This window comes from Malania oleifera, chromosome 8, assembly GCF_029873635.1.
Source record: "Malania oleifera isolate guangnan ecotype guangnan chromosome 8, ASM2987363v1, whole genome shotgun sequence".
NCBI lineage: Eukaryota > Viridiplantae > Streptophyta > Magnoliopsida > Santalales > Ximeniaceae > Malania > Malania oleifera.
Window position 1 is genome coordinate 15820413 of NC_080424.1, and position 13215 is coordinate 15833627.

At 38.5% G+C, this 13215-nt stretch overlaps 1 protein-coding gene across 7 annotated transcripts in view; it reads left to right on the forward strand.

Moving 5' to 3' along the window:
- LOC131161771 (uncharacterized) overlaps positions 1 to 13215 on the forward strand; it is a 147601-nt gene that overhangs the window by 98376 nt on the left and 36010 nt on the right. The gene's annotated exons all lie outside the window — the stretch shown is intronic.

A 13215-nucleotide genomic window follows, 5' to 3' on the forward strand; every position in this document is an offset into this window, starting at 1 on the left:
AAACATTGCAAGGTGCTAGAATGCACAGGCAGTCCTTGTCGTTGAGCAGCATAAGCCACAAGGATGGACATTGAACTACCATGAGATTGATCCAGAGTAACTTGAGTACTAAGTTGTTCTTCACGATGTAACTCACCAAAACAAACATCAAGAGAAGGAACAAGAGAGCGATTCAGCACAGAAGAGCAAACAGAATCATACTCCGGGTGGAGTTTCATAAGAAACTGATCACGACAACTAGTCTCGTGAAGACGTTGAATAATGGAAAGAGAGGCAACAGGAATATCCGCAGTAGCTAGGTCATAATATTCGTTCCAAAAAGTCAAAAACGCCGAATAATAGTCTTGGATGGAACGAGTGTCATGTTTAAACATGGAAATCACGTGCTCTAACTGAAAACAACGGGCACTGTTATCTTGATGATATACTTTCTTTAAGTTCACATGGAGTTAGCGGTGCGATGAGGCCGCAAGTTGGGGACAATATGTGGCTCAATCGAGCCAAGAAGCCAAGACATAATCCGAGCATCAAGCACAACCCTTGTCCACCATAGAACTTCCCTAGGTACTCTATCATACGCTCCTTGTCCACCATAGAACTTCCCTAGGTACTCTATCATACGCTCTCTCTAAGTCAATAAATACTCTATGTAAGTCCCTTTTCTTTTACCTGAACTTTTCCATTAATCTTTATAAAAAATATATAGCTTCTGTAGCCAAATTGATTTTTTGAGATCTTCGTTTGTAGCCTTAATCTTGGTTCAACTACCATTTCCCATAGTTTCATTGTATGACTCATAAGTTTAATTCCATTATAGTTATTAACTTATTACAATTTTGAATATCTTCTTTATTTTTGTATATAGATATTAAAGTGCTTTCCTCCATTTGTTTGACATTTTCTTAGCTTTAATAATTGTGTTAAATAAATTAGTTAATCATATAATTTTGTTATCACCTAGGCATTTCCAGACTTCAATTGGGATGCTATTTGGTCCTATAAATTTTTCATTTTTCATGTTTTTTAGTGCAAACTCTACTTTGTTAACTCTAATTTTGTGAATAAATATAATATTTTTAGCCTTTTCCTCATTTTATTAATTCTAAGTTTAAGCCTTATACTTGGTTTTCATTAAATAACTTACTAAAGTAACTTCGCCATCTTTCTTTATATCTTCTTTCTTAACCAAGACAATATCATCCTCGCTTTCCCTTTGTTTAATCATTGGGATGCACACACACAACATAGGATAAATACAGATATTTAAACATGAAATAATTAAATAAATTCATCAAAATCAAGCAAAAAGTCTTTAAAACATTCCCAAAATTATTCAAAAAATTTTTCAAGAAATTTTTTTCTAATTTTTTTTTTTGGAATTTTTTCTGCAATTTTATGGGATTTTTAAAGAATTTTCCTTCATTTTATTTATTTTTGGTATTTTATTTTTCTATTTTTTTGGTTGTTGGAGTCCAGAATAACGCAAATAATTTTTTATTTATTTTTTATGATTTTTTTTTTTGCTTTTAGTGATTTTGTTTTCTAAATTTTTTACTATTTTTCGATATTTCAAAAATTAAAAATGAATTAAAAATCAAATTTTAATTTTTTAAATAAACCTGTGGTTAGGGATGGGTTAGACCAATTCAACCGTTCTAAACTAGGTCAATGGGTCAACTTAAGTCGACTTGAGTCAGACCAGGCTGATCCGGTCATGGAAGAGGATTGCCGCGTATCAATCAGCGATGGCAACACGTGGCGCAAGATTTTTATTTTTATTTTATTATTTTTTTTGATTTTATTGCAACAGGGTGACAGCAACTTGGTGTCACTCGTCTTGTGGTAGAGCACGACAGGTGTTGGACTTTTAACGTGGATCGCTGTCGCGGTAGCAATCTAGATATCCAGAGAAAATTCATATTGGACTGCCTGGATCGCACCACATCACTCCCCAAATGTGCGGTCTTGGCTGTGCCACGTGCCACTATCTGTATAGTGACACGTGTCTTACTAATTTTTTTATTTGAAAATCTAACATTTATTTTATTTTATTTTATTTTACCTTTTCTTTTCTTTTTGTTTGTTTTTCTCTTCTCCGCCTGAACACTCTCTGTCTCTGTCTCGTAGCTCTCTCCCTCTTTGCTGTTCTCCCTATCTCAAAACTCTCTCTCTGCTCCTTGCATCGCACTCTCTCTCTGCTTTTCGCATCTCTGTCTCTGTTCTCTCGCAAAGCTCCCTTATCTCATCTCTCTCCCTCCGTCTTGCTCATAGATCTCTCTCTTTCTTTTCGATCTCTCTCCCACCACTCTCTTTCTTTTATTCATGGCCCTCATCTCACCTTTTCTGCTCTTTCTCACTCAATTTCTTTCTTTCTCATCTCCTTTTCTATCTTCACATTTTGATTTTTTATTCTTTCGTTTTACAGGTTAAAACCCAAATCCACGACAATAGCAGAGAACTTCAAGTTTGCCTTACCCTATTGGAATTTGATTAGAAAAGGTATCACTTTTCTCTCTTCATTCATTTTCCATTATTGCGTGATTTGTTTTGAGAGTTTTATTGCACTTTCCTTGAATTTTCTGTGTTTTCTTGTGAACCAAAAAAAAAACTGAAAATTGATTAGGGTTCAGGCTTGATTTTAAGTTTGATTAGGCTGCAGGTTAAATGAGTTAGGCCTAGTTAGGTTCGGCCCAATTGGGCTATGGGCTGACCTAGTTAGGTTAAGTGAAGTCAAATGAGGCCTAGCCACTTGGGCTTGGCCTTGTCTCTTATATTCATTTTCCATTATTTTGTGATTTGTTTTGAGAATTTTATTGCAATTTCCTTGAATTTTCTGGGTTTTCTTGTGAACCAAACAGAAACTGGAAAATTCATTAGGGTTGAGGCCTGGTTTTAAATTTGATTAGGCTGCAGGTTAAATGAGTTAGGCCTAATTAGGTTTGCCCCAATTGGGCTATGGGCTGACCTAGTTAGGTTAAGTGAAGTCAAATGAGGCCTACCCAGTTGGGCCAGGCCAAATGAGATTCAGTTTGGGCTTAAGTTAGTTTAACATGGGCTTGAGTTAATTAGGCTATCTGGACTGGGCTTGGGGTATCAAGCTAAACTAGGTTAACTGGGCTGGGCTATTTTAGGCCAAGTGTTAGGGCTTGACAGTGTGACCTCGGTTAAATGGGGAGGAGAGATGTCTTCACTTGTCCTCGCCAGGGATTTTTATAGTGGATGTTGAATTACTCCGATGATGGCTTGTGTGGTTGCCTTGTTGATTGAATATAACAACTAGTTGTACGTATCATTGAGTATGAAGGTCGCTTGTCTTCATGAATTCGTTATTGTTGGAACTGATATTTCGTGACTGTAAATGGCTTCTGAAAACCTCTCAAGTGTTCATGATAGCCTCAACGAGTGCCGCGCGGCCCGTTAATTGAGTTGAAATTGGGGGTCCATGACAGTTGGTATCAAAGCACGGTGTGCATGAGCCCGGGGTGCGTGAACACTATGGGTTGAAAAATGAGAATTTGAAATTTTGTAAAACAGAACAATGCAGAGGCATGTGAGGCAAGGGATGACTTAATAGAAGGGCGTTCCAATAGAATTTGAGGCTGCCAAAGAGATAATTGATTTTGAAATTGTGGAACTTGAGTAAGTCACTCCTTGTATAAAAATCCTTGGCATGGAGTAGTTGAAACCCTCGAGAATAGGTTGAAATACATTGAGGGCATGATGCCATCTCCCAACTTATGAAGGAGAAAGACAAACAGAGCTTGCGGTATTCGAAAGGAAAGATTGAGCAGTCGAAAACTCATCGAGGGTGTGATTCCATACATAATCCCGGAGGTAGTGCCAATAGAGCTTGAGGCCTCCCTACGGGAAGCAAACCAATAGAGCTTGAGGTCTGCTAAAAAGTATTGAGCCGTTGCTTTGAGTAGGCTGAAACACATCGAGGGTGTGATGCCATCCATCATCCCAAGGGGTAGTGCCAATAGAGCTTGAGGCCTCCCTACGGGAAGCAGACCAATAGAGCTTGAGATCTACCAGAGAATATTGAGTTATTGGAAGCCTTGAGTAGGCTGAAACATATCGAGGGCGTGATACCATACATGTCCCAAAGAGTAGAGCCAATAGAGCTTGAGACCTCCTTACGGGAAACAAACCAATAGAGCTTGAGGTCTATATAAGAATATTGAGCTGTCGAAAGGCTTGAATAGGCCGAAACACATCGTGGGCGTGATGCCATCCATAATCCTATGGGGTAGGTCCAATAGAGCTTGAGGCCTCCCTACGGGAGTTATGGAGATCATTGCTAATGTTTGTGGGTGTAGAGATTTGAAAAGAATCCATGACAATTTAATGGGGAAGTTAACAGAGGACTTCTAGTAGGACTACAAAGAGATGGTAATGGTTCCAGCCAAGCATCCAGGAAAGTAGGCAAGGTGTCATGCCAAGTTGTTAAAATACCAATCCTGAATATCTTTGTAAATAAAATACAAATTAGGAAAGTGGGTAATTATGGGGGATTTGATATTATTCAGTAGGAAAATGTTTCCTTGTTTAGAATAGGTAATCGTATTATATATTGGATTGTACATAAAAACAAATCAATGAAGAAAATATTTTTCAATCGTTTCTTCTTTCATGGTATCAGAGCTAGGGTTTCTTGAACCCAACTAAACAATGGCTAACAACGGAGGCTCTACCCCCTCTGCAAACATCACGGGTGACTCAGAGGTTACGTCTGGTGGGGATACGAATGGACTGGATAACACAGTCTTTCCACTCTCATTGGAAAAACTAAACGGAAAAAATTCCCGTGAATGGGCTCAGTCCATGAAACTGATGATTGAGGGAAAAGGGAAGCTTGGTTATCTTATCGGTGAGCGGAGGAAACTAGACCCTTCCGACGTTGTAGCCTTGCAAAGATGGAGGTCCGAAAACTCCATGGTCACGGATTGGCTCGTCAACTCAATGCAACTAGCAATCGGAAAAATTTACTTGTTCTTGCCGACGGCGAAGGAAGTCTGGGAAGTCGTATGTGAGACGTGCTTTGATGTCGAAAGCTACTCACAAATCTTCGACATCAAGACCCGATTGTGGCAGATGAGGCAAGGTGAGAGAGGTGTTACCGAGTATTTCATGGAGATGACTCATCTCTGGCAGGAGCTCGATTTGAGCATCGATGAGGAGTGGGAGTGCTCCGGCGGCAGCACGCGATACCGAAGGAGGCTCGGAAACGAGAGGATCTTTGAGTTTCTTGCCGGCCTGAATCGAGAGCTCGACGACATGAGGGGACGGATCCTTGGCCAGTGACCTCTCCTTTCAACTTGAGAAGTCTTTGCAGAGGTCAGGAGGGATGAAAACAGGAGGCGGGTGATGCTTTGGCCTCAAAATGAATCCGTTGGGCTGGACCCTCCTGTACCTGTATCCACCCAAAAATTAGATAGGCTACACGCTGGGCCGGATGCCTCAGCTCTTATATTAAAAGGCCCAAGGGGACCTAGTCAACGACCACAAAGAGGAAAAATATGGTGCAAACATTGTCGAAAAACAGGTCATTCAAAAAATACCTGCTGGGAGATTCATGGAAACCCGGCAGATTGGAAACAAAGACAATACCAAAAAAATCGTGGGTACCAGGCCAGCACTGACAGATCAATTGAAAGATCACAAGGAGAGAACAACAATACCCCGTCCAGCAGTGCATTCAGTCCTGAACAGTTGGATCAGTTATATAAGATGATTTCATCAATACAAACATCGGGTCAGTCTTCCTCTGGTTCCCTGGCTCACCAAGGTAATCATCTGTCAGCTTTAAAAACCACATCTTGTTACAAATGTCCTTGGATAATTGATTCGGGTCCATCCGATCATATGAATGGGTCTTATCAATATTTTTCATCCTACTCACCATATGCCGGGAATTTGAGGGTAAAAATTGCAGATGGCTCTCTCTCACCAGTTGCTGGAAAAGGAAGTATTCGCATATCTGATTCCTTAACTTTACAATCAGTCTTACATGTCCCTAAGTTATCGTGCAATTTGTTATCCATCAATCAGTTAACAAAAGGCTCGAATTTTTCCGCTAAATTTGTTTCCTCTCATTGTGTTTTTCAGGACCTATCATTGGGGAAGATGATTGGCACTGCTAAAGCGTATGAGGGACTTTACTACTTTGAGGAGGCAAGCTTGAGTGAACTATGTAATACTGCAATTTGTGATTCTGCATCTACTTCTACAAATAGTGAACTTTTGTTATGGCATTCATGGATGGGTCATCCCAATTTTCAATATTTAAAACGTTTGTTTCCTTCTCTTTGTTCAAATAAAATGGCTTCTGAGTTCCAATGTGAATTATGTGAGCTTGCTAAACATCGTCATACTTCTTTTCCATCATCCATATACAAACCATCTCGCCCATTTGCTATGTTTCGCAGTGATGTATGGGGTCCCTCACGTTCCCTAAATCGCACCAATACAAAATGGTTTGTGACCTTTATCGATGACCATACTCGACTTTGTTGGGTCTACTTACTGAAAGACAAAACTGAAGTCCACTCCATTTTCATCAATTTTCATACCATGATTCATACACAGTTCTAGACTCATATTCAGATCCTACGTACTGATAATGGTACGGAATATTTTAATACCATCCTGAGAACTTATCTTCAAGATAATGGAATTGTTCATCAAAGTTCTTATGTGGATACCCCTCAACAAAATGGGGTTGTTGAATGGAAAAATAGACATATACTTGAAGTAGCCCAGGCATTAATGTTTACGACCCACATGAAACATTATTTTTGGGGCGATGCGATCTTAATAGCCACACATCTCATTAATCGAATGCCAAGTTGAGCACTCTCATTCGTCACCCCTCTTCAGAAATTTCAGGAACACTTTCCTACCTCTCGACTCCCTTCCAGTCTCCCACTGAAAATTTTTGGTTGTGCTGCTTTTGTTCATATCCATGCACACCGTCGCGATAAATTGGATCCTCGTGCCATTAAATGTGTCTTCCTTGGTTATTCACCTACCCAAAAAGGCTACAAATGCTATGATCCGGTCTCAAAACGACTCTTTGTTAGTCTTGATGTCACTTTCTTTGAAACCACTCCTTATTTCCCAAAGCCCTCTCTTCAGGGGGAGAAATGGAGTGAAGATCGGTCCTTTGATCCTTTTACTACTGAATCAGTGGTTACTCCAGTTACTCCATACCCTGACCCATCTATTGAGTCTTCCATTGCATTACTTCCCGACTTGCCAAACACGACTAAACACTTACCCTCAAGGGGAGATGCAGGAGAGCAAAACAACGCAGACATACTGGTTTACTCAAGAAAGCCGAAAACAAAGGAAAGGGAGAATCTCATACCTGAGGCACCAAGAGCATTGGAACCGGTGGTGGATCCGAATAATCATGAGCCCTTGCCTTATCCTGATCTGGTAATTGAGTCTTCCTCTGATAATTTTGCACCTGATGATATCAATTTACCTATTGCAATCGGAAAACAAACCAGGTCATGTACTCAATACCCTTGGTCGAAATACATGTCTTATAAGAGCTTGTCCAGGATATCGTGCATTCGTCTTTAATCTTGACGGGATGAAAATGCCAAAAAACATTTAGGAAGCTCTAGAAATACTAGAATGGTGAGAGGCAGTCATGGAAGAAATGCGAGCCCTAGAAAAAAATGAAACTTGGGAGTTGACAGATCTACCGAAAGGGAAGAAGTCAGTGGGTTGCAAATGGGTCCTCACAATGAAATATAAATCTAATGGAACAGTTGAAAGATATAAAGCCAGACTTGTTGCAAAAGACTTTACACAGACCTACGGCATTGACTATACTGAGACATTTGCACCAGTGGCAAATTTAAATACAGTTTGGGTTCTCCTGTCCCTGGTAGCCAATTTAGATTGGCTACTACAACAACTTGATATTAAAAATGCTTTCTTAAATGGAGAATTAGAAGAGGAAGTTTACATGACTATACCACCAGGATTCAATAGAACAGGCGAAGAAAACAGTGTGTGTAAACTAAAGAAATCGTTATATGGCCTCAAACAATATCCTAGAGCGTGGTTTGACAGATTCACAAAGGTACTAAAGAGTCAAGGGTATCAACAAGTGCAATTAGACCATACACTATTCTTCCAACAGTCTGAAGGAGGTAAGAGAACAATTCTAATAGTGTATGTTGATGATATAATCCTTACTGGTGATGATACTGTAGAAATGGAGAGATTGAAGAAGGCTCTGGTTACTGAATTTGAAGTTTAAGACTTGGGACAGATGTGTTATTTTTTGGGCATGGAAGTGGCAAGAACGAAAAAGGGAATTAGTGTTTTTCAGTGAAAGTATGTTACCGACCTCCTAGTTGAAACTGGCATGCTAGGGTGCAAACCCAGCGAAACCCCGATAGAAACAGTAAAGAGGGTTGAAGATTGTGGAAAACCAGTAGAAAAGGAGAGGTATTAGAGATTGGTTGGCAAACTGATCTACCTATCACGTACTAGACTAGATATTGCATTTGCAGTCAGTGTAGTAAGTCAACACATGCATTCACCAAAGGAAGTTCACTTAGATGTTGTATACAAGATCCTTAGATATCTCAAGGGATTGCCAGGAAGAGGACTCTTCTTTAAGAAAGGTGAAAGCAAGGAAGTGGAGATCTTTATAGATGCAGATTGGGCAGGATTAGTGGACGATAGAAGGTCCACCACAGGATATTGTACATTCGTTTGGGGAAATCTCGTAACTTGGAGAAGCAAGAAACAGAATGTGATGGCTTGTAGTAGTGCTGAAGCTGAATTCAGGGCAATCACTCAAGGGATTTGTGAAGGATTGTGGTTACGAAAACTATTGGAGGAATTACGGGTACCGATGAACCTTCCTATCAAACTCTATAGTGACAATAAGGCAGCTATTAGCGTCTCTCTTAATCCAGTTCAACATGATAGGACTAAACATGTGGAGGTAGACAGGCACTTCATCAAAGAAAAAATTGAAGAAGGAATTATATGTATGACTTATGTACCAACCAAGGAACAAACTGCAGATATCCTCACTAAAGGGTTGGGACGACAGAGCTTCGATGATCTTATTAGCAAGTTGGAGATGATTAATATTTATGATCCAACTTGACGGGGAGTGTTAAAATACCAAAATCCCGAATATCTTTGTAAATAAAATACAAATTAGGAAAGTGGGTAATTATGGGGAATTTGATATTATTCAGTAGGAAATTGTTTCCTTGTTTAGAATAGGTAATTGTATTATATATTGGATTGTACATAAGAACAAATCAATGAAGAAAATATTTTTCAATCGTTTCTTCTTTCACAAGTGCTAAAGGGGTTGGCCGGGTGAACGCTGTACGCTCTAGTAAGTCAACATGGCAGAGAAAGGGTAATGATTCACGCCAAACGCTAAAGGGTTGGCAAGGTGAACGATGCATGCTTCGGTTCGTATGGCAGGGAAAGTATAATAGTTCACGCCAAGTACCTAGGAAAGCAGGCAGGGTGACATGCCAAAGTGCGAAAAGGGTATGATGCGAGATTTGGTAGGTTTGAATACCCAAAAGACAACCAACTGGAATGGATTAGTCATATATCTTTTTGGTTCTTTACATGTCACGCTCTAACCAAGTTAATATAGAGACTTGGAAGCCTCTGATGACTTGAATGATGGTATGATGCGAGATTTGGTGGATTTGAATACCCAAAAGACAACCAACTGGAATGGATGAGTCATATATCTTTACGGTTCTTTACATGTCAGTTGTCTTAGTTACCGCACATAGTCGATGAGTTGTATCATTTTTCAGATTGTTGTTATCTCACATAGTCGATGAGTCGTATCCCTTTTTAGCTCTTTACCAGTCAGTAGTCGTGGTTAACTCACACAGTGGATGAGTTGTTTATCTTTTCATCTCTTTGCAAGTTAGTAGTCGTCGTAATATCACACTATGGATGAGTCTGTGTGCCTTTTCAGCTCTTTATAAGTGAGTATTCATGGTTCCCTCATACCATGGATGAGTTGTATAGAGTCGAGATTAAATACGTAGAGTATAACTTGGTAGACATGTAGTTGATCACGAAGGTCATCAACAACAAGAATGGGAAGTCTTCTTACAAATACATCGATGAGGTCGTCGTGAGTGGGGGAGAATGTTAGGGCTTGACGGTGTGACCTCGGTTAAATGGGGAGGAGAGATGTCTTCACTAGTCCTCACCAAGGATTTTTATACTGGATGTTGAATTACTCGGATGATGGCTTGTGTGGTTATCTTTTTGATTGAATATAACAACTAGTTATCATTGAGTATGAAGGTCGCTTGTTTTCATGAATTCATTATTGTTGGAATTGATATTTCGTGACATAAATGGCTTTTGAAAATCTCTTGAGTGTTCATGACAGCCGGATGGAATGTGTAATTATTGGCTGACTCTATGGAGGGAGAGCCTCGACGAGTGCTACGCGGCCCATTAATTGAGTTGAAATTGGGGGTCCGTGACACTAAGCCACCCAAACTGAGTTAGAGCTTAGGCTGAGGTAAATGGGTTAATGGACCCAGGGATGGCTTAGCATAGTTAATTGGGCTGGGCTGTTTTAGGCTAAAACACCCGGACTGAGTTAGAGCTTAGGCTGAGGCAAATGGGTTAATGGGATTGGTATTTTTGCAGGGATTTTTTGGCTTGGAAACCTGAGAAATTTTTTTTGGTATTTTAAGACTGATTGGGGAACCTGAGTATTCTTAAAATTTTAAAATGGGAATTAGTAGCAGGATTTATAAATCAAAATTCCTGGCTTTAAGGGTTCAGCAATTTCAAGCATACTAGAAAAAGAAACATCTAAATCCAACTAATGAGAAGCAACATTAGAGTAGTAAGCACTAACCTTATCCTCCTTACTATTGTGTTTCTGGACTACTCTGTCTGCAAGTTGACTAGTTGACTTCTCCTCTTCGCCTGAGCTCCAGTATTCTCTTTTTGACCTTCACTTTCAAAATCCAAAGCTGATCAAGCACCCAATGGGCCCACCTTCCAGCTTCTCTTCTTTGAACCTCGATCTCTCAAACTCCTTTTTTTTTTTTTTTTTTTTTTTTCATTTTCTCTATTCAATTTGTTCTCCAATTTGTTTCACAAAATTCTCTATCCAATGTTTCTCTTCCAATTTTTATTGAGTAGTTGTTCTCTTTAATTTGCTTCCCCCTCACTTTTTGAAAATCTATTTATAGGCCAAGAGAAGCACTTCCAATTAAATTTGATTGAACAGATCAAACTTAATGGATAAATCAAGTATACATTCAAATTGATCAATTAATTTGAATTTGTCCAATCAGAAATAATGTCTAATTGATCAGTTTTAGTTTGAATCAGTCCATCAAATTCAAAGCTAATTGGTTGATTTTATCTTAGAGTTATTGACTTAAACTTTCTTTTGTGTGTGTGTGCAGGTGCAAGCATGAAGGTGCTGCCCACCAGACTTTTTACTGCATTTTCCTGTTTTTGTTTTTTGCTTTTTTTTTTTTTGTTTTTTTTTTCTTTTTCCATGTATTTAATTTGAAACTGTTCAAAATGAATATAAATTGAATGGAATGGTCCGGTTTTTGCTATATAGAGCCCTAGACAAAATAGGGTGTCTACATCTAGCAATTTTAAATATTTCTCTTTCCTCATCTTTTGTATCTAATCTAGTATGCAAATTTTTACATGATCTATGTTTAGCTTCACTAATGGCCTTTTTGGCATCTTTTCTCGCCTCTTTATACTTATCAAAATTTTGCATGTTTTTACATTTTTGTCATGTTTTATTTCAATTTCTTTTTTTCTTTATAGATTTTTGTACATCTTAATCCTACCACCAATTTTCTTTTTATATTTGAGAATCATCCTTCACCGAAAATCTCTTTTGCTATCTTTTCAATAGGGCTAGCTATCCTATCGCAAAAAGTGTTTGTGTCTACACCATCCTCCATAGTGCAATCACCATTTTAATCATTTTATCTTTAAATTTTATTTATTTTCTCCCTTTAGGTTTCATCACCTTGTTTTGTTGCACTTATTTATTTTATCCATTCTCTTCTATTTTTTTAATACATATATCTAAGCTTTCACCTAGGATAACTTTACAATCCTTGCATGATAAACGGTCTACCCTCTTAGTTAGGAAAAAAACTATTTGACGTCTATTTTGTCCACTTTTGGAGGTTATTAAGTGTTCTTCTCTCTTATTAAATCAAGTATTCATTATAATAAAATAATATGACATGGAGAAGTCTAAGATCATCTCTCCAGACTCATTTCTGTCTCCATATCCACATCCTCCATGTATCCTTTTATAACCTTTATTATCTCTTTCAACGTGTCCATTCAAATCTGCTCTTATGAATACTTTCTTTGTCCCTGATATCCCTTGTAGAATACTATCCATATCTTCTCAAAATTGTCTCTTAAGGTTTTTTTTTAAGCCTACTTGAAGAGCATAAGCACTAATGACATTTATTATCTCTTGGCCTAAGACCATCTTGATTTTTATAATTCTATTCCTTACTCTTTTGACGTCTATAATGCTATCTTTTAAATTTTTGTCTGCAATACTTCATACTCCATTCTTATGTTTTTTTTTTTTTTTCTAGTCTACCAAAATTTGAATCCTGATTTTTATTTTTAATTTCTCTAGCTTTCTCCTCCACCCACGTAGTTTCTTGAAGGCAAATTCGATTAATTTTTCTTCTAATCATTATGTCCATAGTTTCCATGCTTTTACTCTTAAGTGTCTTTATATTCCAAGTTAATCTAATCCTTGTCTCCTGAACTAACTTCTTTACCCGTCCATGTCTAGAATGATGCGTGAACCCTTGCTCCAAAAGTATACATATATCTATTGATTATATGGATTACAAGCCTGGGTAGTCTACTACCAAGCAACTTGGTGCAAACATTTTGGCTTGTTGACCAGCCCCAAGCTTCTTAGGCGACTGTGTTTGGCCCAGGCTTGTACGAACTTGCGATAATATTAGAGCTTGTTCTTTCTGAAAATGTGTGTAGTAAAATGCTACACCAAATAGTGAAAGCCATATATAAAATTTGTGTGAGCCACCTATTGAAACCCACATCCCTTGATGACTGGATTAGTGAGTTATGATCTGCCGCATGGAAGATGTTGTGCATTTATGTGGGGAAAATTGTGATGCCCATTTCCCAATCCCATAT